The sequence below is a fragment of the Somniosus microcephalus genome, chromosome 1 (assembly GCF_052327205.1).
Source record: "Somniosus microcephalus isolate GS21.2 chromosome 1, FLI_Smic_1.0, whole genome shotgun sequence".
Taxonomy (NCBI): domain Eukaryota; kingdom Metazoa; phylum Chordata; class Chondrichthyes; order Squaliformes; family Somniosidae; genus Somniosus; species Somniosus microcephalus.
Genome location: NC_140987.1, coordinates 207,165,610 through 207,190,851, shown reverse-complemented (window position 1 = coordinate 207,190,851; position 25,242 = coordinate 207,165,610). Strand labels below are relative to the sequence as shown.

The window sequence follows — 25,242 nt, the reverse complement described above, 5'->3', positions numbered from 1 at the left end:
GGAGGGGGGGAGGGGAGGGAGAGGGAGAGGGAGGGAGAGAGAGTATAAAGCAGGGAGAGACAGGGGGAGGGAGAGAGAGAGGGTGAGGGAGGGAGAGCGTGGGGGGAGGGAGAGTAAAGCAGGGAGAGACGGGGGAGGGAGAGAGGGGGGAGGGAGGGAAAGAGTGAAGGGGTGGGACAGGGAGGGAAAGAGTGAGGGGGGTGGGACAGGGAGGGGAGAGCTTACCTTCTTCCTTCCTTCGCAGGGGTCCATCGGGCCACCTTCCCCCCCCATCGCGCTCTCTCTTCCCCCCCGTCGCGCTCTCTCTTCCCCCTCGCCGCACTCTCTCTCCCCCCCAGTCGCTCTCTCTCTTCTCCCCAGTCGCTCTCTCTCTTCACCCCCGTCGCTCTCTCTCTTGCCCCCCAGTCGCTCTCTCTCTTCCCCCCCCAGTCGCTCTCTCTCTTCCCCCCCAGTCGCTCTCTCTCTTCCCCCCCCAGTCGCTCTCTCTCTTCCCCCCAGTCGCTCTCTCTCTTCCCCCCCAGTCGCTCTCTCTCTTCCCCCCCAGTCGCTCTCTCTTCCCCCCCAGTCGCTCTCTCTCTTCCCCCCCAGTCATTCTCTCTCTTCCCCCCTAGTCGCTCTCTCTCTTCCCTCCCAGTCGCTCTCTCTCTTCCCCCCCAGTCGCTCTCTCTCTTCCCCCCCAGTCGCTCTCTCTCTTCCCCCCCAGTCGCTCTCTCTCTTCCCCCCCCAGTCGCTCTCTCTCTTCCCACCCCAGTCGCTCTCTCTCTTCCCCTCACCAGTCGCTCTCTCTTCTTCCCCCCCCAGTCGCTCTCTCTCTTCCCCCCCAGTCGCTCTCTCTCTCTCTCTTCCAACAACAACATGCCCTCAAAAGACCCTCGGCACCGCCGGGCACTTCAGCTAGTCTATATATATAAAACGAATCAATCTGTCTGTCTATCTGTCTGTCTGTCCTCGGGGTGTGCGTCTGTCCGGCTATGCACTCGAAAGTTATAGAGCGTACCTACGCGCGCGTTACCTCCGAAGAAAGCTTACGCTTCCGGGACGGTCGTAAGCATATTTACTTTTCGGTTGGATGAAAATTGTTCGCGCCTTATGCAAAAACCTTCAAAATTAAACTCATTATCTGCTACTTAGCATTGATTGACTGACGTCAAGGTTCCACCAATCCTGTGCCATCACGATTGACCAATCCTACAGTACAGTCCCCCTGATGGTTGGCCAATCAGTGTGCGTGTGTGGGCGGCCTTATCGTTTCTGAACCGAGGAGAGTAGCTGCCATCTTGCTTCCATTCTTTTTCCCGCTTTTCTGCGTCTTTCTTTTCAAATATACATTTCCAGCAAAAAAAAATTGCGTTTATTAAATTGTTTTTAAAAAAACTTCATTCATTTGTAAATATTTTCTCTTACCTGAACATTCTTTTTCCTACCTTTCCCCGTTTTTGTAAGGCCTTAGAACCTAGGCTCAAAGCCTGGGCCTCTCCTGCCCAGGCCACGCCCGAGCTAGGTAATTGTCCCACGGCTTCTGCTAAGCTCCCCCCCCGCCCCCGGTCACGTTACCCGGGTAATTGTCCCACGGCTTCTGCTAAGCTCCCCCCGCCCCCGGTCACGTTACCCGGGGCAACGGCGTCAGCCACGAGGGTCACGGGACATACAGGTGCGCGCGCAGCAGGAGCAGCTGAGACGCGGCGTCTCTCTCTGTTCCCCGCTCGGCTCGGGCGGGGGGGCAGGGCTCTCGGGAGTGCGGATCTCGGGCGGGGCTTAGAGAGCGGCAAGGATTACCCCGGCAACCGGGCCCCGCCGGCCGTCTCTCACAGCCACAATCGGCTTGGAGAGCGAGAAGGGTTACCCCGGCAACCGGGCCCACCGGCCGTCTCTCACAGCCGCAATCGGCGGTCTTGAAGCCAGCTCGGGAGGGTGGGGCTCCGGAGAGCGGGAGGGCGGGGCTCCGGAGAGCGGGACGCCGGTGCTCGGGAGGGCGGAGGGCGGGCTCGGGACATCGGGGGGCGGGGCTCGCGACATCGAGAGATACGGGAGATCGGGGGGGCGGGACATCGGGGGCGGGAGATCGGGAGGTGGGACATCGGGAGATCGGGGGGCGGGACATCGGGAGATAGCGCGGCGGGACATTGGGAGATCGCGCGGCGGGACATTGGGAGATCGCGGGCAGGACCTCGGGAGATCGGGGGGGGGTGGGGCTAGGGAGATCGGGGGGGCGGGGCTCTAGAGATCGGGGGGGCGGAGATCGGGGGGGGTGAGCCTTGGGAGGGGCGGGGCTCAGGATATCGGGGGGGCGGGGCTCGGGAGATCGTGGGGGTGGGGCTCGGGAGATCGGGGGGGTGGGGCTCGGGAGATCGGGGGGGGCGGGGCTCCGGAGATCGGGGGGGCTCTGGAGATTGGGGGGGGCGGGGCTCAGGAGGGCGGGGATCGGGGGGGGGGCTCGGGTGATCGGGGGGGCGGGACTCCGTAGATCCGGGGGGGGCGGGGCTGCTCAGGAGGGGCGGGGATCGGGGGGGGCGGGGCTCGGGAAGAGCGGGGGGGTGGGGCTCGGGGGGGCGGGGCTCGGGTGATGGGGGGGTGGGCGGAGATCGGGGGGCTCGGGGACCCTCCCCCCTCCCCCCTCCCTCTCCCCTCCCCCCCCCTCCCCTCCCTCCCTCCCCTCCCTCCCCCCTCCCCCCCTTCCCCCCTCCCCTCCCCCCCTCCCCTCCCCTTCCCCCCCTCCCCTCCCCTTCCCCCTCTTCCCTCCTCCCCTCCTCTTCCCCTCCCCTTCCCCTCCTCTTCCCCCCCCTCCCCTTCCCCCCTCTTCCCCCCTACCCCCCTGTCCCCCCCTCTTCCCCCCAGTCGCTCTCTCCCTCTTCCCCCAGTCGCTCTCTTCTCTTCCTCCCAGTCGCTCTCTTCTTCCCCCCCAGTCGCTCCCTCTCTTCGCCCCCCAGTCGCTCTCTCCTCTTACCCCCAGTTCGCTCTCTCTGTTCCCCCCCAGTCGCTCTCTCTCTTCCCCCAGTCGCATCTCATCTCTTCCCCCAGTTGCTCTCTCTCTTACCCCCAGTCGCTCTCTCTCTTCCCCCCAGTCGCTCTCTCATCTTCCCCCCAGTGCTTTCTATCTTCCCCCCAGTCGCTCTCTATCTTCCCCCCAGTCGCTCTCTCTCTCTCTTCCAACAACAACATGCCCTCGAAAAAGCCTCGGCACCTCTTCACCCACGACTGTGTGGCTGTTAATGGTTCCAACACCATCATCAAGTTTGCAGATGACACCACGGTAGTAGGCCAGATCACCTACAACGATGAGTCAGCCTACAGGGAGGAGGTCCAGCATCTCGTGAAGTGGTGCGCCGACAACAACCTGGCCCTTAACACCAAGAAAACAAAGGAAATAATCGTGGACTTCAGGAAGTCCAAAGGCGGAAGTCACACCCCCCATCCACATTAATGGGGCGGAGGTGGAAAGGGCGGCCAGCACAAATGTATGTTGAAATGTTTAAGTGTCCTAATCCAAATTGTACACTCTCGGGAGCCGCAAGCCTACATTTCGTTGTACTGCACTTGTGCACTAACAATGACAATAAAAGTTGATTTGATTTGATTTGATTTGATTTGAGCTAGTCTCTATATATAAATGAGTCGATCTGTCTGTCTATCTGTCTGTCTGTCCTTCTGTCCTCGGGTGTGCGTCTGTCCGGCTATGCGCTCGAAAGTTATAGAGCGTACTTACGCGCGCATTACCTCCAAAGAAAGCTTATGGTTCCGGGACGGTCGTAAGCGTATTTACTTTTCGGTCGGACGAAAATTGTTCGCGCCTTATGCAAAAAACCTTCAAAATTAAACTCATTATCTGCTACTTAGCATTGATTGACTGACGTCAAGGTTTGACCAATCCTGTGCCGTCACGATTGACCAATCCTACAGTACGGTCCCCTGATGGTTGGCCAATCGGTGTGTGTGTGTGGGCGGGACTAATCGTTTTCATCTCAGGGATCTGGCAGCCATTGTTTCACTGCCATTACTTCAGCTTCCAGCTCAAACTACTTTGATCATCCAGCTTTGAAAAAGTTAGTATCTCTTTTAAAAATAACATAAGATTTACCAAAAACGTTTTATAAGTACTTTCACTTTCATCTTTCAAGGTATTAAAAGGTAGAAATGTTGCCCGGCAGCAGATTGAGAGAGGGACACAGACAGGGCCCAAAAGCCTGGGACTCGATTTAAAATGTTGCCCGGCAGCAGATTCACAGAGGGACACAGAGAGGCCCCAAAGCCTCGCACTCGATTTAAACTGCCTGGCCCAAAACAGCCCTGGCAAAGCCGGGCTCCCCCCAGCTAGTATGTAGTAAATCTGTTTAGATGGAAGCAATTAAAATAAACCAATATGATTCATATTAGATATTCATGCTGACTAAGTCAGCATTTTTAGTGCATGTTTATTGAGTATGATTAAGCCTAATTTGTACTGCATGTGCTGTTCGTTATCTTTATTATGCCATAAAATATTCATGAGGTTGATTTTGAAGTCAATTTATGACAGAAAATGCATTTATGCTGTAAGCTGTGAAAAAAACACTGCTCATATGGTTAAGCTGACAAAATATGCAACTTCATGTATCCATTTGACATTTCATTTTCTGTTCAAGGCTACAGATAAAAGTTGCCTTATGGGAGACAGAAAATTGCTTTGTCTCAAGCTCTTTCTTTTCACTTCCTATTCTTGTTTGTTCCTCGTCAATATTCGTTGATTTAAATTCTTCTAAGAGTTCCATTTCTTATTTCTTTATGTGCGAATCTTGAAAAACAATTTACTTTCTCCATCAATTTTTCTCTATCTCCCCATCTCTCTTTAAACGTTAACTCCTTTTTTATGGAAAAGTTTCTTGGGCAAAATTCATATGTAAGCCTGGATATTTGTGTGTAGGGCGGTGAATTTCTGCGTGGATTTTCCAGCTTGTCTTCTGCAACTTTGGTGGAAGAGCTGCGGAAACCCCGGAAAAACAATGTAAGCTCCCAAGTTACGGGGGTTGAACGAGAGAACACCCCCGCGCCCGCCCGCGGAAATTCTCCCCTGAGGGGTCAGCAAGCTATTCAAATAGGGGTCAATGGATAGTGATTACTCGTAGCAATGTCGATTCATTTGTCTCCCAACCACACCCCCACCCCGCCGCAAGCCACCCAACCCAGGCGTGCTCCAGCTGAGATCAGTTGACGTAACACAAGCTGAGGATCAAACCTGGAATCTTTTGGCTTGTTTACCCACTGGAGAAGGTTCAAATATGCACTTAATTTTGCATTAGATAAAGTCAACCTTGAAAGACAAGAACACATAGCTAAGAGAACCTACAAGGTTGTAATACGTTACACCATACACCCAGAGATAAAAATTTGAGTTGAACCTTCATCCGAAACGTGCTATTATGTTACAACCTCTAACTCTCTCATATTCATGTGATTTTGTTCGCGTTTTTGGTTTTAAAAAATGTTTAATGTTTAGACTTCTTTGAACGTGTGATGGAAAACTTAATTCGTATTCCTACGTGATTCAAATTTTTAAAATTCTTTTTACTTCAGTAACGTCAAAGATACACAAAGTTGAAAAGCTTGTCACTGTATCACCCACATGGTTCGCTGGTTTCATTTTTCCTCTGGGAAATAGGTCCTTCCTATCCACTCTATCTAGGCCCCTCATAAGTCTATATACCTCAATTAAGTCTCCCCTCAGCCTCCACTGTTCCAAAGAAAACAACCCCAGCCTATCCAATTCTCCAGTCCTGGCAACATCCTTGTAAATCTCCTTTGCACCCTCTCCAGTGCAATCACATCTTTCCTGTAATGTGGTGACCAGAACTGTATGCAGTACTCTAGCTGTGGCCTAACTAGTGTTTTATACAGTTCAAGCATAACCTCTCTGCTCTTAAAGGAAAGTACCCCGTATACCTTCTTAATCACCTTGATATAGTAATCTGGAATGTTATGATTAAAGTTATCCACCAGGTGGTGCTGTAGCCAATGCTGCTGCTAAGGTCAGAGGTTTGCTTCCTGTTAAGGTCAGAGGTTTGCTTCCTGTCAAGTTCAGCAAAGGTGAAATGCCAGGATGCAGGCATGATGTTTGTTACTCTATTTGTTAATAAAGTACTCGTGTTAATTCTACGATGTCGCCGCTTCGCGTCCTTGTCTCACTACATGGATTTATCACATTTGGCGACGAGGTAACTAAGGACCCTGGATAAAGAAGAAAAGTCTGCCAGGACGTTTAAACAACAAAATTACGAGCTACGGTTAGCTATCAGCTGGAAGAGAGCATGGCTGCCATGGTAGGAACGGTCTCCGCTTTTGATAGTCAAGCACAAACCTGGGAGGAATACTGTGAAGTATTGGGTTATTTTTTTGAAGCAAATGAAATAAATGATGCCGGAAAAAGGAAAGCCATTCTTCTTAGTTCAGTGGGAAGCCAAACCTACAGTTTGATGAAAAATCTGCTCAGTCCTGAAAAGCCTGGAGACAAATCATTTGTTGAATTAGTGGCTTTGCTAAAAGAACATTTCAACCCTAAGCCTAGTGAGATTGTACAGCGGTTCAAGTTTAATTCAAGGAACAGGAAAGAGGAAGAGAGCGTAATGGACTATGTAGTGGTGTTGCGTAAATTAGCACAAGATTGCAATTATGGGAACAACCTGAAGGAAATGCTGCGAGATAGGCTAGTTTGCGGATTTATGGACAACCGAATGCAACGTACATTATTATCCGAGACTGGGCTTACTTATGAAAAAGCATTGGAACTTGCTCAAGCCATAGAGACAGCAAACCGAGATGTAAAAGAAATACAGGGTTCAGACAGGGCTAATGCTATGCAAGTTGCAGGTCAGGTTGTTGTGCACAAGTTGAACATGTGTCAGAAACCACAATGTGAGCATGTGAAGGCATGTTATAGATGCAAGGGCGATCACCTGGTGAGTGAATGCCAGTCTCTGGAGGAAAAGTGCTACAAGTGTGGGAAACAAGGACACATAAAATGAGCTTGCAGGGCGAAATCACCTGTGGAGGAATCCAAACCAAAAGGGGAGGACAGCAATACCAAGGGAGAGAAGTGAAAAAACATGGAGCACACCACATCAGTGGGGAAGCTGAGGAAGAAGAGGACATGTTCATAATGTATGGCATGTTAGAGAACATTCCAAAAGTGGCTCCTATCACATTGCAACTGACAGTAAATGACTCTAAGGTGAACTTTGAAGTGGATACAGGGTGCGGCATGACCATAATGAACAAGGCAGAGTACTCAAAATTGTGGAACCGTGCAAAAGTTCCAGAGTTAAAGCCTTGCTCCCTGCATCTTAAAACATACACAGGTGAATGAGTAGCGACATTAGGTACAGCTAATGTAACTGTGCAACACAGGGACACAGTGGAACAGCTACCTGTAGTTATAGTATCGTGTACCGGACCAAACCTGTTAGGTTGGGGCTGGATAAAATAACTTAAATTAGACTGGGGAGCAGTACATCAAATAGCTGCGGGCAAACATGTGACTTTGCAAGAAGTGTTGAGTGAACATGAGAATGTGTTCAAGGAGGAACTTGGCACATTTAATGGCCCCCCAGCTAAGATTTATGTAGGCAAGGAGGCATAGCAAAGGTTTTTTAAACAACAATCTGTGCCTTATGCCTTGAAGCCAAAGGTAGAGGCTGAGCTTGACCGTCTATTGAGAGAGAACATACTGGAGCCAGTGAAATGTTCGGAATGGGCAGCTCCCATAGTACCTGTTTTAAAACCGGACAATTCGGTAAGACTCTGTGGAGACTATAAATTGACAGTCAATCGGGTGTCCAAACTAGAGCAGTATCCGATTCCCAAAACAGAGGATCTCTTTGCAAACCTGACTGGAGGAAAGAAATTCACAAAGTTGGGTATGAGTCATGCCTACTTGCAGATTACACTGGATGACGAATCAAAGAAGTATGTCACCATAAATACACACAAGGGCTTGTTTACATATAACCGCTTACCGTTTGGTGTCTCATCAAGTCCAGCTATCTTCCAGAGGACAATCGAAGGTGTACTGCAAGGGATTCCACATGTTTCCATCTATCTGGATGACATTCTGGTGACGGGAAGAACCAACCAGGAGCATCTGAGCACTCTGAGAGAGGTACTACAGAGATTGGAGAGGGCAGGGTTCCGGCTCAAGAGGAGTAAGTGCACTTTCCTGGGGAATGAGGCAGTGTTCCTGGGACACAGAGTGGATGCCACTGGGCTCTAGCCACTCAAGGAGAAGGTACAAGCACTGCAGGACGCCCCTGCTCCTACAAATGTGGCTGAGTTAAAAGCTTACCTGGGACTGCTGAACTATTATAACAGGTTTTTACCAAACTTGTCAACTGTGTTAGCACCTCTTCACAAACTACTGCGCAAGGAGGCACAGTGGCAGTGGGGAGAGGAGCAGGGGGTTTCATTTGAACAGTCCAAGAAACTGATGCTGTTGTCGGACGTGCTGGTTCACTACAATGCAGAGAAAGACATAATTCTCTCTTGTGACACTTCACCTTATGGGGTGGGGGCAGTTCTTTCACACTGCATGGAAGATGGAACTGAAAGACCAATAGGTTTTATGTCCCGAACTCTAACACCAGTGGAAAAAAACTATTCCCAGTTAGACAAAGAGGGGTTAGCAGTAATGTTTGGGTTACAGAGGTTCCACAAGTACATATATGGCAGGAAGTTCACCATATGCACCGATCATAAACCTCTTCTCTCTCTTTTCAATGAAATGAAAGCAGTTCCACAGATGGTGTCACCCCGGATCCAGAGGTGGGCAGTGACGTTGTGGGCATATGAGTATGTCATCGTCTACAAGGCGGGCAAGTACCATGGGAACGCAGATGCCTTGAGCTGTGTTCCACTGCCAGGCACACCTTTCCGTGCAGCTCCAGAGGACAGAGTTTTGATGTTGGAGGACACTGACACGGCACTTGTGACTGCAGAGCAAATAAGAACATGGACAGGTAAAGATCCAGTACTGTCTAGAGTTCGAGAATATGTGGTATGGGGATGGCCACAGCATCCGGAAGGGGCTGACTTCACACCCTACAGTGTCAGGAAAAGAGAGCTGAGTGTGCAGGATGGTTGTGTGTTGTGGGGAGCACGAGTGATTATTCCACAGCCAGCACGACAGTCTATCCTAGAGCAACTACATCAGTGTCATCCTGGGGTCTCGCGTATGAAAGCCTTGGCTATGAGTTACTTGTGGTGGCCAAAGCTAGATGAGGCGATAGAAAATCTAGTCAAGACATGCAGCACTTGTCAGGAACACCGGAGTACAGAGACAAAAGGGTTCTTGAGAAAAAATGGCATAGTGCAGGTGACCTCGGCTCCATATCATCCGTCCTCGAATGGACTTGCGGAGAGAGCCATACAAACATTTAAGGAGATGATGAAAAAAAGTGCAGAAGGGAGTTTAGCAGCCAAAGTGTCACGGGTTCTGTTCAGCTACAGAATAACATCTCAATCCACCACAGGACTCTCTCCTGCTGAGATGTTATTAGGTCGTAGACTACGCTCCACTCTTGACCTTGTCCACCCAGACCTAAAAAGTAAAATGGAAAAAGACAAAACAAACAATAAGAGAACCATGACAAAAGAACAAAGAGCCGAAGTTTTGGAGAAGGAGATGCGGTCCTTACCAGGAATTTCAGTTATGGACCAAAGTGGATTCCTGGCTTCATAGACTCAATGACAGGTCCAGTATCATACAAGGTCATGTTGGGAGATGGAAGGGTAGTACGCATACATATAGATCAGATACTTCCCAGACAAGGGGAAATTGAAACGAATGTTCCAGATGCAATGACTGAAGACAGGGTTGCCCCCAGTTATCCAAGTGCATCTGTGGTGCCACCACCAGGGACAGAACCAATTCCACAGGAACCTATTCGTCAAGAGGAAACCATTGTTGCAGAGTCAGATACTCTGAGCACTGCTCAGGAGCAGCTGGTGGCTTCACCACAAACGAGCAGGGACTTTATTGTCAGACATTCAGAAAGGCCTCGCAAGCCACCAAAGAGATTGATACTGAACTGTTAGATTCATCAAGTATGGAACATGATGAATGGAGACTCCTTATATGACCCTCAGGAATGGTTGTTTGTTAAGAAATTCATACTGAAATCTTAAGGGGGTGGGATATAGTAATCTGGGATGTTATGATTAAGGTTATCCACCAGGTGGTGCTGTAGCCAATGCTGCTGCTAAGGTCAGAGGTTTGCTTCCTGTTAAGGTCAGAGGTTTGTTTCCTGTCAAGGTCAGCAAAGGTGAAATGCCAGGATGCAGGCATGATGTTTGTTACTCTGTTTGTTAATAAAGTACTCATGTTAATTCTACGATATCGCCTCTTCGCGTCCTTGTCTCACTTTCTGGATTTATCACACCCAGAGATAAAAATTTGAGTTGAACCTTCATCCGAAACGTGCTATTATATTACAACCTCTAACTCTCTCATATTCATGTGATTTTGTTTGCGTTTTTGGTTTTAAAAAATGTTTAATGTTTAGACTTCTTTGAACGTGTGATGGAAAACTTAATTTGTATTCCTACGTGATTCAAATTTTTAAAATTCTTTTTACTTCAGTAACGTCAAAGATACACAAAGTTGAAAAGCTTGTCACTGTATCACCCACATGGTTCGCTGGTTTCATTTTTCCTCTGGGAAATAGGTCCTTCCTATCCACTCTATCTAGGCCCCTCATAAGTCTATATACCTCAATTAAGTCTCCCCTCAGCCTCCACTGTTCCAAAGAAAACAACCCCAGCCTATCCAATTCTCCAGTCCTGGCAACATCCTTGTAAATCTCCTTTGCACCCTCTCCAGTGCAATCACATCTTTCCTGTAATGTGGTGACCAGAACTGTATGCAGTACTCTAGCTGTGGTCTAACTAGTGTTTTATACAGTTCAAGCATAACCTCTCTGCTCTTATATTCTATGCCTCGGCTCATAAAGGAAAGTATCCCGTATACCTTCTTAACCACCTTATCTATTGTCCTGCTACCTTCAGGGATCTGTGGACATGCACTCCAAGGCCCCTCTGTTCTTCTACATTTCTCAGTGTCCTACCAGTTATTGTGTATTCTCTTGCAGTGTTAGCCCTCCCCAAATGCATTACTTCACACTTCTGCAGATTAAATTCCATTTGTCACTTTTCTGCCCAACTGATCAGTCTATAGCTATCTTCCTCACTATCAACCACATGGCAAATTTTTGTATTATCTGCAAACTTCTTAATCATGCCCCCTACACTGAAGTCTATCTCAAAAATCAGGGGACCTGGTACTGAGCCCTGTGCAACCCCACTGGAAACAGCCTTCCAGTCTTAAAAACAACCGTCGACCATTGCCTTTTGCTTCCTGCCACTGAGCCAATTTTGGATCCAACTTGTTACTTTCCCTTGGATGCCATTGGCTTTTACATTTTTGACCAAAATGCCATGTGGGACCTTATCAAAGGCCTTGCTAAAATCTAGTAGACTACATCAAATGCACTACCCTCATTGACCCTCCTCGTTACCTCCTCAAAACATTCAATCAAGTTAGTTAGACATGACCTTCCCTAAACAAATCCATGCTGACTGTCCTTGATTAATCCATGCCTTTGTAAATGATGATTTATACAGTCCCACAGAATTTTTTCCAATAATTTTCCCACCACCGAAGGTAGGCTGACTTGCCTGTAATTACTCAGCCTATCAAAAATCAAATCAAATCAAATCAAATCAACTTTTATTGTCATTGTTAGTGCACAAGTGCAGTTCAACGAAATGTAGGCTTACGGCTCCCGAGAGTGTACAATTTGGATTAGGACACTTAAACATTTCAACATACATTTGTACATATATATTAGCAGAAACATGACCATAATAAAGTGCATCGGCAGATGTGCAGGCTTTAGTGTTTATTTGTGGAGTTCAGTAGGATGACAGCCCTTTCTCCCTTTTTAAACAATGGCACAACATTAGCAGTCCTCCAGTCCTCTGGCACCACCCCTGTAGCCAGAGAGGATTGGAAAATGATGGTCAGAGCCTCCATTATTTCCTCCCTTGCCTCTCTTAACAGCCTGGGATGCATTTCATCCAGGCCTGGTGATTTATCTACTTTCAAAGATGCTAAGCCTCTTAATACTTTCTCTCTCGCTATGTTTATCCCATCTAATATTTCGCACTCCTCCTCCTTAACTACAATGTCTGCATCGTTGCACATGAACTCTACTGCAGAGGAGTCAGATGGGGACGTTGATGGGGCGGTCTTCAGAAGAAGGACGATGGGCATGCACACAGAAATGCTTGGTGCATTGGCAGGCCTGCAGAATTCCGGCTCCAACCTTGCACAGGACTTTGCGCGGAGCTTGGAGCCCATGATTTCCAGGATGGAAGTGATGGGCAACTCCATCAGCGCACTTGTGGGCCCAACCATGATGCTGGGTATGATGGGCGATGTCTCAGCTTCCATTGCAACACAAGCGGAAGCGACCCAAAGTCTGAGTGCTGCAGTGAAAGCTCAGACTTCTGTCATACAGGCTCAGCTTGCGGCGATGCAAGCTCAGACTGCTGCCATCATGGCTGTGTTTACCAGTGTGGAAAGGGGCTTGCAGGGTGTCACAGCAGTCCAGCAATCTATCCTCCAACAGATGGCTAGGAATGCTGAGTCAGCAACCCGGGGGAGTGCCAGTGGCTCCGTGGAGCATGAACCTGCTGTGCACTCTTAGAATGACAGCATTCGTACTTCCACCACTGCCATTCCGCCAGTGCCCTTGCTGTTGCCTGTCAGCCAGTCAGCCCAGACAGCTGCCGCCCATGCCGAGGAGATGTAGTCTACAGTCGGGCCTTCTAGACCCAGAGCTGCTCGAGGTCGTTCTACAAGGCCATCTGCAGTCTCGCCCACGAAAGTCAGCAGCCTTCTACCAGTCATGCTGCAGCCACTGGGGTAGCTCGTCATAGGAGCACTAGGACAGGCAAGGGCACATGGCGGGCAGGCACTAAGGAAATGCACAAAAATGATTATTTGACTTTGTTATGTAGTATTGGATTGAATGATTTATAAATGTTTTTTGGAATGTTTATTTTTTGGTGGCTTTAATTTCAGCATTGTAGCCAAGAGGAGGCTGTGATGTTCTGTGACAGAGGGTTGGTAAGGTAGCGATGTGTTCAGCAATGGGGACCTGGGGTTTCATTCAGGGGAACCAGAGTCTGATGATGTGCTCACGGACAGTCTCTCCGAAGCGTGGACGTGCAGGCTGCCTCTTCCTCTTCCTCCTCCTGAGGTGGTCCCAAAACCTGTGGTGGCAAGGGTTGCACCCACATGATGGCCAAATTGTGGAGGATGCAGCAGACCACCACGAAATGGGACACAAGCTCCAGCGAGTAATGGAGGGCTTCTCCAGAGTGGTCAAGGCAGCAGAACAATTGCTTCAGCACCCTGAAGCTCTGTTTGATGATGTTCCTTGTGGCAGCATGGCTCTCATTATATGAGTGCTGGCCATAAGTAGTGGGGTTGCGGAGGGAAATCATCAGTCAGATATAAAGTAGATAGCCCTTGTCGCCAAGCTGCCAACCTCGGGTTTGACGTGGTGGCTGGAAGATTGCTGGCACAGCAAACTGGCATAGGATGAAGGCATCATGACTGCTGCCAGAATAGTAGGCATTCACCAGCATGATGTTCTGAGCCTGGTCACTCAAAAAGTGCACATTAAGTGAGTGGAACCCTTTGTGGTTAAGGAACATCTCACCATTGAGATGCAGAGCCCGCAAAGCCACGTGGCATCCTGCACCATGGGGAAGCCCGATATCCTGGCAAAGTCACATGCCCGCTCCTCCTGCTTCTCTTTGTTCAGAGAGAAGACAATGAAGTCCCCTTTCCTGGAGTACAGAGCCTCTGTGACCTCCCAGATGCAGTGATGGCGGGCGAATTGCGAGATGTTAGCTATGTCTTCTGTTCCAGCCTGAAAGGACCCACTGGCGAAAAAATTCTGGGCTACGGTAACCTTGAGGGCCTCTGGCAGTGCCGTCATCGCCATGCTCTGAGGCTGCAGGTCTGGTTTCAAGAGGTGGCAGAGCTCTGTGACCACCTCCTTGGTGAAGCGGAGCCCCAGAACACACTACTCCTGGCTTAGGTGCAGGTAGCAGAAGTGCTCCCTGAAGACCCTAGGTGGGTAAGGCCTCCTGCTGAGAGCCCTCCTCCCCCACCTCCTCCCTCTGCGAGCAGCTTGTCTTTGCTGTTTCTGTTCCATCTCCGTGTCATGCTGCAGTGCGAGGGGGGACTGTAACTAAAGCCCCCATAACTGGGAGCAAGTGATGTTCTCAGAGGCCTTCCAGTAGCAGCCAACGCCTTCCCAATGTCTAGCTGCACTTCCTGCACACTTTAACAACTTTATGGGCCAGAAATTCCAGGCCAGAAGCGTGAGTACGGTCGGCTTACTCACGCTTCTGGCCGTTGAAAATGCCGGCGTTCAGCATGAACAGCGCATGCGGGGAACGCCGGCATTTCCAGACCTCGAGCGCGTGCGACTGCACAGGCAGCGCTTGCGCAGTGAACTTCGTGGATTTCATTCATGAAATCCGTGAGGTTAAGTCCTTAGAAGTTACACTTGAAAAAAGCAAGTGTAAAGTTGTTCATTGGCTGCGGAGGAAGATATATTTTATCGTGGAGCTTTTGAAATGCAATATTTTTGTTTGGGAAAGGGAGGGAAGTTATTTTAAGAAATTTTAAGTAAGTTTAAAAGTTTAAATTTTTTTTTTAAAAGGGTTTTCAGAACGGTAGGTAGAAGGAGCTATTGTGGCTGTGTGAATGGAATGTGAGAATGAGTTATGTATGTATGTCCACATATATTCCTTTACGTATATGTATGTATGTTTTATATTCCTTTACTAATGTGTATGAATGTATGTTTTTAATTATGATTTTCCAATAAGTTACTTTCTCTGAAAGTCATAATTAAATAATACATTCATACACATAAGTAAAGGAATATATACATAACACGCAAAGGAATATATACAGACATACATACTTTCAGAAGCTCCACGATAAGAAATATCTTCCTCCGCAGCCTCTGTAGCAACTGTACCCATGCTTTTTTCATGTGTAAGTTGTAATGACTGGGCCTCACTGAAAGCATTAATGAAAGCAGCGAATTATACTGCGCACGCGCTGCCTGTGCAGTCGCACGCGTTCTGCCTCTGAACCCCTTCGTTCAGAGGACAGGAAATGCCGGTTTTCCCCACATGCACTGTGCATGCTGAAAACCGGCATTTCATCCGGCCAGATGCGTAAGTACCCCGACCGTACTAGCGCATTTGGAAGGGAATTATTGGGCCAACATTTTACATGTCAATAAAATAAAAAATTTAACAATTGCACGACTTGCCCCCTCGCATCTGCGACTGAGGGTCCAAGGAGGTGCATTGCGCAAGAGGTCATCATCGGACGTATCCTCACACTGTTCCCTTTGGGGAACTGTATGAAGTGGTGGAAGGATTTATGGCCGTGATTAACGCTCATTCCGTGACCGTAACCATCTTTGAACCAGCCATTAGGATGGTTAGTCCTATGGCGGGAGGGTTTTACGGGCTCCCACAACCCATCTGAGGGGGGGGGGGCCACCAACACCCACGGACGCAATTATCCCGCTGGATGTCCACCCAGACTTTAAAGTTGGAGCTCCGACTCCACTTGCCGGGACTGTCTGGCGTGGGGTTCAAAACCCTACTCCTTCTGGCCCAGCGGCGGGGATGCTTACTGCTACGCAAAAGGCCCACTCTGCACAAAAGGTGACACCCATACGTTTCCTGCGCCTTTTCCCTCCCCGTGACTGGAGCCCTATGCTGCCATTTCACGTTGCTAATCGGATTGGGCCTTTGTCATAGCGGTAGGATCCCCGCCGCTGGGCCAGATCAGGGTAGGGTTTCGAACCCCGCTCCAGACAGTCCCGGCAAGTGGAGTCGGAGCTCCGGCTCTAAATTCTGGGTTGACATCCAGTGGGATATTTGCGTCCGTGGGTGTGGGTGGCCCCCCCTCCTTGTATAGCTTGTGGGAGCCCGTAAAACCCTCCCGCCATAGGACTAACCGCCCTAATGGCTGGTTCAAAGATGGTTACGGTCACGGAATGAGCGTTAATCACGGCCATAAATCCTTCCACCACTTCATACAGTTCCCCAAAGGGAACAGTGTGAAGACACGTATGACGACGACATTGCTAAATAAATAAATGGAATTAAAAAAAGTCTTTTAGGGCTTTTAAAAGTCTTTAAATTGCTTTAATTCTCTTTAAAACTACTTCAGATTACTCAAAATAATGTAAACATTTAAAAAAGTTTATAAAAGTTACCAAAATCTTCAAAAAACTTCCAAAAACCTATTTAAACTGCTGCTTTGCATGTAAAAAAGCAAAGCAGCTTGACAGAAACATTGGGGGCGTGTCCAGTGAAACTGAGACCTCAAGGGGCGTGTCTCACTTACACTGCACGCTCCTGGCTCCGCGCTGGCTGCACTCCTGGGCGGCGTGGCGTCATACGCTGCCCGGGATTCTTCTTTCAGTTTCTGCAAGTGCAGGCGTCCCTGGAGCTGATCGGCAGGAGCGCGGGGTAAGTGCAAATATGGGGCTTGCACGCGCTGCAAGCCCCGTTCTGGAATTTCTGGCCCATTAAATCTCTTCCAGCAACCCAGCACTCCTACAAACTCTGTAAGAGCCAGTACAAAAGCAATAAGCAATGTACCTCACCAAGAAGGTGATCAGTGTGGGTCGCGCCAGAAGTGAGGCAGACACCATTTTAAAAAGAAAAATGACCAAACTATGCCTCTAGGGGATTGAATTTTGCCATCTCTGTCTTTTAAAAAAAATAACATAAGCATGTAACAAGGGTATTACAGTACTCATGGGTGACTTTAATCTACATATAGACTGGCCAAACAAAATTAACAATAATACTGTGGAGGATGAATTCCTGGAGTGTGTACGAGATGGTTTTTTAGACCAGTACATTGAGGAGCCAACTAGGGAACAGGCTATCCTAGATTGGGTATTGTGCAATGAGAAGGGGTTCATTAATACTCTTGTTCTGCAGGGTCCTTTAGGGAAGAGTGACCATAACATGTAGAATTCTTCATTAAAATGGAAAGTGAAGAAGTCCAATCTGAAACTAGGGTCCTAATTCTAAACAAAGGAAACTATGAAGGCATGAGGAGTGAGTTGGCTATGATAGATTGGGGAGCATCATTAAAAGGCATGACAGTGGATAGGCAATGGGTAACATTTAAGGAACGAATGCATGAATTGCAACAGTTATACATTCCCTTCTGGTGTAAAAACACAAAAGGAAAAGCGTCTCAACCATGGCTAACAAAAGAAATTAAGGATAGTATTGGATCCAAAGAGGAGTCATATAAAGTTGCCAGAAAAAGTAGCAAGCCTGAGGATTGGGAGCAGTTTAGAGTTCAGCAAATAAGGACCAAGAGATTGATTAAGAGGGGAAAGATAGAGTATGAGAGTAAACTTGTGAGGAACATAAAAGCGGATTGTAAAAGCTTCTACAAGTATGTAAAAAGAAAAAGATTAGTGAAGACAAATGTAGGTCCCTTACAGTCAGAAACGGGTGAATTTATAATGGGGAATAAGTAAATGGCCGAGCAATTAAACAAATACTTTGGTTCTGTCTTCATGGAAGAAGACACAAATAACTTCCCAGAACTGCTAGGGGACCGAGAGTCCAGTGAGAAGGAGGACTTAAAGGAAATTAGTATTAGTAAAAAAATAGTGCTGGAGAAATTAATGGGTCTGAAAGCTGATAAATCCCCAGGGCCTGATAATCTGCAACCCAGAGTACTAAAAGAGGTAGCCATGGAAATAGTGGATGTATTGGTTGTCATCTTCCAAAATTCTATAGATTATGGAACTTTTCCTACAGATTGGAAGGTGGCAAATGTAACCCCACTATTTAAAAAAGGAGGGAGAGAGAAAACAGGGAACTACAGACCGGTTAGCCTAACATCAGTAGTAGGGAAAATGCTAGAGTCTACCATAAAGGATGTGATAACACGACACTTAGAAAATATCAATGGGATTAGACAAAGTCAACATGGATTTATGAAAAGGAAATTGTGTTTGACAAACCTACTGGAGTTTTTTGAGGATGTAACTGATAGAATAGATAAGGGAAAACCAGTGGGTGTGGTGTATTTGGATTTTCAGAAGGCCTTTGATAAAGTCCCACATAAGAGGTTAGTGTGCAAAATTAAAGCACATGGGATTGGGGGTAATATACTGGCATGGATTGTAAATTGGTTAACAGATAGCAAACAGAGCGTAGGAATAAATGGGTCTTTTTCGGGGTGGCAGGCGGTGGGGTAGCGCAGGGATCAGTGCTTGGGCCCCAGCTATTCACAATATATATCAATGATTTGGATGAGGGAACCAAATGTAATATTTCCAAGTTTGTTGACGACATGAAACTAGGTGGGATTGTGAGTTGTGAGGAGGATGCAAAGAGGCTTCAAGGTGATTTAGACAAGTTGAGTGAGTGGGCAAATACATGGCAGATGCAGTATAACGTGGATAAATGTGAAGTTATCCACTTCGGTAGGAAAAACAGAAAGGTAGAGTATTATTTAAATGGTGCTAGATTGGGAAATGTGGATGTACAAAGGGATCTGGGTGTCCTTGTACACTAGTCACTGAAAGCAAACATGCAGGTGCAGCAAGCAGTTAGGAAGGCAAATGGTATGTTGGCATTCATTGCCAGAAGATTTGAGTACAGGAGCAAGGATGTCTTACTACAGTTGTGCAGGGCCTTGGTGAGACCACACCTGGAGTACTGTGTGCAGTTTTGGTCTCCTTACCTAAGAAAGGATATACTTGCCATAGAGGGAGTGCAGCGAAGGTTCACCAGACTGATTCCTGGGATGGCAGGACTGTCGTATGGGGAGAGATTGGGTCAACTAGGCCTGTATTCACTAGAGTTTAGAAGAATGAGAGGGGATCTCATTGAAATGTATAACATTCTGACAGGGCTAAACAGACTGGATGCAGGGAGGATGTTTCCCCTGGCTGGGGGGTCTAGAACGAGGGGTCACAGTCTCAGGATACGGAGTAGGAAATTTAGGACTGAGATGAGGAGAAATTTCTTCACTCAGAGGTTGGTGAACCTGTGGAATTCTCTACCACACAAGGCTGTGGAGGCCAAGTTACTGAATATATTTAAGAATGAGATAGATAGATTTCTAGACACAAAAGGCATCAAGGGGTATGGGGAGAGAGCGGGAATATGGTATTGAGATAGAGGATCAGCCATGGCCATATAGAATGGCGGAGCAGGCTTGAAGGGCCGAATGACCTACTCCTGCTCCCATTTTTCTATGTTCTATGTTTTTATAAATGAAGCCTAGAAATTAATATTGGTGATAATAGTGAATTAAACCTTTACATGTTAGCATGATAATCCTCTTTTTTAATGCAGCTGTTCACACATTTTCTTAAATGAATTATAGGCCCCAATCTTGACTGGGGCAGGTTTACCGAGTGGCGGGAAGGAGTTGTGCTCGGGAAACCCGGAAGTCCCAGTTCCCCCGCATACTTTTTGAAATGTTGAAGTTTTGACTCCACAGCGTGCGTCTTTTTCTTCCAGCAGGTTCCCCTGATTGACAGGCTTGGCTCCCTGTCAGCCGAGGAACACTGCGGAGGAGGCCACAGCCTGGGAGCAGGTAGGGAGCTTGCAGCTGTATAAGTGTTGCTGTTGGGGGATGGGTTCTGGATGTTGGGGGACTTTGACCTTGGTGGGGTCTGATCCTGGAGCGGGCTCCAATCCTGGTGGGGTCTGATCCTATTTGGTGCTCTTGGTTAAAGGAGGAATGTTGGCCATGACCGTGGGAGAACACCCTGCTCTTCTTCAAATACTGAAGTGGGACCTTTAACATTCAACTGGCTTGCTGTAACAGGCAGTTCAACAAATGATTGCACTCATTCGGTCCCTGCAGCACTAACCTAAATTACATGCTCAAGTACTGGAGTGGAATTTGAACCCATGATGTATTGGCCGTGCTAGACGTGCTCCTATCTAGCTATCCAGCAAGTTAAACACTCATTCATAATAATTCCTCGTGAAGCCATTTCGCTGTTTGAAGCTTTACTTGAACAAATTTGTGAAACTGTAAACAAAGACAAAGTGGCCTAGAAATTCGGTAGGCTTAGCGCCGCTTTTGAGGCGCTAGAGGGCCTAGCGCCGGAGTTATGGCCAGTTTGGAAATTGAGTGGGTCCCTAAATCGGCGTTAGGCCGTTAGCGCTGCGCCGGCACCGATGACGTCATCGGTGTGCGCAGCGTCCCGGTTGCCATGGTAACCCGCCCGAACTCCGAAATTGACTTGCGGCCGCCTCGCCCGTGGCAGCCGCAAGCAACGTTCTGGCAGAGGTGCCTTACTGGACTTTGCGCCGGCGCATTAAAGGCCCCGCGGCGGCCGGCCGCTTTCCCGCCGGCCGCCTGGCCGCAGCTCCCTCCCCGGACTTCTCCCCCCCACCCCGGGACAGATGCAAGCCCGGCACTTGTCCGAGGTGCCGGGCTCATTTTTACAATGATTTTCGCGGGCCGCGGCCGGGTGCAGGCAGCTCCTCCTTAAGGGAAGGAGGAGGCCTGCACTTCCCGAACGTGCTGCACCGCAGCGCCGGAATAGCGCCGCAATTCAGCGCGTAGCGCCAGTTTTCAGGCGCAAACAGCTTTCAGCAGCGCCGGCAGCCGTTTGGGCGCAGAACTAGTGAATTTTTGGCCCGCCCAGCGCGACTTAGCTCCGGCACTAACTTCCGGCGCTAAAGCCGTCGCTGCGCCAAAACCCAATTTCTAGGCCAGTATGTTTTGTACATAAACTGAGTACTACACATTCGATATTACACAAGATATAAACATATTTACAACAGTAGGATAGACTAATTGTATAACTAACTAACATTTGAACTAACTTCTGTAACTATTAAATATTAACCTTTTATAAACATAGGCCTAGAAATTCAGTATAGCCACTTTTGGGGCGGTAAAGTCGGGCGGCCGCTAAAGTTTGCGCCCGGCGCAAAGTGGAGGCCACTTCGCCGATATTCAGTAGCTTTGGCCAAGGAGTTTGCTCGAGCGCTAAAACTGACGATGCACGGCTATCTTTAGGCACTAAGCCGGCGGTGCAGAGTGATACCGCCGAGGCCGGGCGCAGCGCAGGTGCGGTCATTTCTTGATTGACAGCAGACACCCTGGCGCCGGCCAGCTCTTAAAGGGGGAAGGGTCGACTTGGTCTGCTGCCACGCCCTGGATACTGCAGCCCTCCAGCTAGGCCTAAACACTGCTGCTGGAGAGAAATAGTGCCAGGAAGGATGCAGAGGGCCCGTGAGCGAGCGCAGCGCTTCTCTGCCCATGATTTAAAGGTGCTGGTTAGGGCTTTGGAGAGGAGACGCCATATCTTGTTCCCGGACAGTGGCAAGAAGCCTGCCACCAGGGTGTACAGGAGAGCCTGGAGGGATATCGCCCAGAGGGTCACAGCCACCTGCGATGTCCCCAGGACTGGTGTCCAATGCCGGAAAAAGTTTAACGACCTCACTCGGATTGTCAGGGTGAGTACCCATTCCAGTGTCCTCCTCATCCTTGCATGTGCACCTCACATTATGGGCAAAGGGACCTCAAAGCCCTAATGGCCAGCCCTCATCCAGCAGCTATGGCACTGGCATGAACATCAATTGCACTTTCTGCACTTTACACACTGGCCAAGCTATTCGACCATGGGAGGCAGTGCATACAGCAACAGGGCACCACACTGGCCAAGCTATTCGACCATGGGAGGCAGTGCATACAGCAGCAGGGCACCACACTGGCCAAGCTATTCGACCATGGGAGGCAGTGCACACAACAACAGGGCACCACACTGTACTTAGAGGCCGTCCTTTCTCTTGCAGGCCAAGCTGGCCCAGAATCTGAGGAGCCGGACTGACACCAGGGGAGGCCGTCCCCAGTTCCAGCAGCTCAGTGACCTGGAGGAGCGCGTGGGTCGACTCATGGGTGGCCGGCTGATTGGCCCCGTTGCATGTGGAGATGCCGACCCTGCGCTGGGCCCCAATGGTAAGGACATCAGCTTTTGGACCTCTCTCGTTCCCCTTGCGCTTCAGATCTACATCCTTTGCCACTGTCCGACCAATGCGCTGAATGCCACCACTCATGCCTCCCTCGCTGACGCCCTGTCCTCACTCTAAAGCTACTCTTGTGTCTTCCTGCTTTCAGCTGGTGAGGAGGAGGTCCCTGAAGCTGCCAGTGACAATCCCTCGGAAGAGGAGGACGAGGAGGAGCAAGAGGAAGGCGGCCCATCGGGGGAACCCTCATCCGCGCCAGGGGATGGCAATGGAGGGGACACGTCTGCCCTGGAGGAGAGCCAGGGGGAAGTGTTGCAGGGGGGTGTAGCTCCTGTGCCCAGTGGCGTCCAGCCACGCGGGAAGGGTCGGGCAGCTCGGCGGCCTTCTCCCCAGAGGGGGGAAGTGTTGCAGGGGAGTGTAGCTCCTGTGCCCAGTGGCGTCCAGCCACGCGGGAAGGGTCGGGCAGCTCGGCGGCCTTCTCCCCAGAGGGGGGAAGTGTTGCAGGGGAGTGTAGTTGCTGGGCCCAGTGGCGTGCAGCCACGCGGGAAGGGTCGGGCAGCTCGGCGGCCTTCTCCCCAGAGGGGGGAAGTGTTGCAGGGGAGTGTAGTTGCTGGGCCCAGTGGCGTCCAGCCACGCGGGAAGGGTCGGGCAGCTCGGCGGCCTTCTCCCCAGAGGGGGGAAGTGTTGCAGGGGAGTGCAGTTGCTGGGCCCAGTGGCGCCCAGCCACGCAGGAAGGGTCGGGCAGCTCGGCCGCCTTCTCCCCAGAGGGAGAGTCCGGCCTCCAGTCCGGAGACGGTCCTCGCCCAGGAGGTGCGCCTCCTCGATCAAATGTCCGCGGACTCGGATCGCCGGCACACCGAGTTCATGGGGGTTGTGGCACGGTTGCCTGAGGCCATCGAGACCCTGGCTCATAGTGTGTCTGATTTCGGGGCCTCACAGGCCAGGGGTTTCGAGCAACTCGGGGCAGCACAGGCCAGGGGTTTCGAACAATTCGGGGCAGCACAGGACGCGAGTCGGGCCGAATTCGGGGCAGCACAGGACGCGAGTCGGGACGGCTTCAGGGCAGCACAGGCAGCGAGTGGCCAGTTGATCAGTGGTGCCGTGCAGTCACTGGCTGGTCTGATGCGGGCACAGACCAGGGCAGTACGGGCACTCACTGCTGCCACACTCGCTGTGTCAGCCAGGCATCGCCAGGGCACCCGCCGCGCTGCTGCAGCACAGCGGTCTGGCCTTCACCAGATTGCTGCGCTTGCTGCAGTGCCAGCCCGGCCGAGTGCCAGTGTCTCAGGCGAGCAGCGAGCACCTGGCATCAGCCAGCTTGCCCCCATTGCTGCAGCCGCCACTGCCACTCCCCCAGTGAAGCTGCCACGAGCTGCTGGAGAGACTGATGCTGCCCAGCCACAGCTGCAGCAGTCAGCAGCCGGCCCCTCGAGGGCCAGAGCTCGTCTAGGCCGACCCCCAAGGGCATCTGCCGTCACACCATGTGCCCCTCAGGAGCCTTCCCCCAGCCTTGTAGCACCCACAGGGCCCAGGTTGAGGTGGAGCAGCAGGTCGGCCAGGGGCCGGAAAAGGCTGGACAAGGACTCGCCCTCTCGGCACACAAAGTAGAGGGTGTTGCCAAGTGTTTTTTTATATGGGGGTGGTTGTGTTGTCTATGGGGGGGGTTGTTTTGGTAAGGCCGAGGATGAAGGCCATTTGGATGGAAAAGTTTTGTTATTCCTCCCCAGGTTGTGGGAGTGAGTCATGTGTTTGACTGTTTTTTGGGGGTGTTGTCTGTTTTTGGATTTCATGTGGGAAGGGCCCTGAGTTTGTTCAATAAAGCTTTTTCTTTATTCAGCTTGTCCATGTTTGATGTTTGAAGTGGTTGTTGCGTTAACCGGCTGAGGGCTTGCGGAGCGGCTGCATTCATGTCCCTTCATTGCCACAAGCCATTCCCTGACAGGGGGCCTAGAAGTGTCGTTCAATAAGCCGCCGACGGACGGCCCTTGGACCTTGTGGCTCCCTCCTGGGCTGGTACTCCCCCTCCTCCTCCTCCTCATGGACCTCCTGCTCCTCCTCCTGAGGTGGTGGTCCAACGTGAGGTGGCAGTGCCTGAGTCCTGCGGATAGCCAGGTTGTGCAGCATGCAGCAAACGACGACGAACTAGGAGACTCTATCCGGCGAATACTGCAGAGATCCGCCGGAGCGATCCAGGCAGCGGAACCGTTGCTTGAGGATGCCAATCGGTTGCTCTATGATGTTCCTTGTGGCTTGATGGCTTTCGTTGTATGCCTCCTCAGCAGGGGTCCTGGGCGCGGAGCGGGATCATGAGCCATGTACACAAAGGATAACCTTTGTCCCCGATAAGCCATCCTCTTGGGGGAGGCTGTGCCTGGAACATGTCAGCCACAGTAGTCTGGCGCAGGGTAAATGCATCGTGGCTGCTGCCTGGAAAGCGGGCATTGACAGCTAGGATGCGCTGCCTGTTGTCACACACCAGCTGTACATTGAGGGAATGGTAGCCCTTCCGGTTGCGGTAATCCTCGGCATTGTCGATAGGTGCCCACAAAGCCACATGCGTGCAGTCAATGGCGCCCTGCACCATGGGGAAGTCCGCGATCCTCGCAAGTCCGACTGCACGCTGCTCCTGCCTCTCCAGGGTCATGGGGAAGGAGATGAATTGGTGTCTCTTTGTGAAAAGGGCATCGGTGACCTGCCGGATGCAGCGATGCACGGCGAACTGGGATATGTTAGCTATGTCCCCAGCAGCGGCTTGGAAGGAGCCGCTTGCATAAAAGTTCAGAGCCACCGTGACCTTCACTTCCACCGACAGAGACGTCCTGCACATCAGCTGTGGACGCAGATCTCTGTGAAGCAGCTGGCAGATCTCTGCAACCACCTCCCTTCTGAAGCGCAGCCTCTTAACACACTGCGCGGCAGTCATGGTGAGATAGGACACCTGCTGGCGGTATTCCCTGAGTGGGTAAGGCCTACGTTGCCGACGCCTGATGCCCCCTCTGCGTCTAGGCATGGCTGCCCCTCTCACACAGCGTCTGCGAGCCCTTCGCACATAATGCTGGAACTGAGGGTTGGCACCCCATGCAGCCCCCATAATATACTGGCAAACAATGAAATCACAATGAGGCAAATTTCCAA

At 50.3% G+C, this 25,242-nt stretch overlaps 1 long non-coding RNA gene across 1 annotated transcript in view; it reads right to left on the bottom strand.

The window, feature by feature from the left end:
• LOC147124558 (uncharacterized) overlaps positions 1-20,152 on the bottom strand; it is a 41,738-nt gene extending 21,586 nt beyond the window's left edge. Inside the window, exon 1 of the long non-coding RNA XR_015079992.1 lies at positions 19,995-20,152. This is a non-coding gene — a long non-coding RNA (uncharacterized LOC147124558). The remainder of the gene's footprint in view (positions 1-19,994) is intronic.
• Between the last annotated feature and the right edge of the window lie 5,090 nt (positions 20,153-25,242).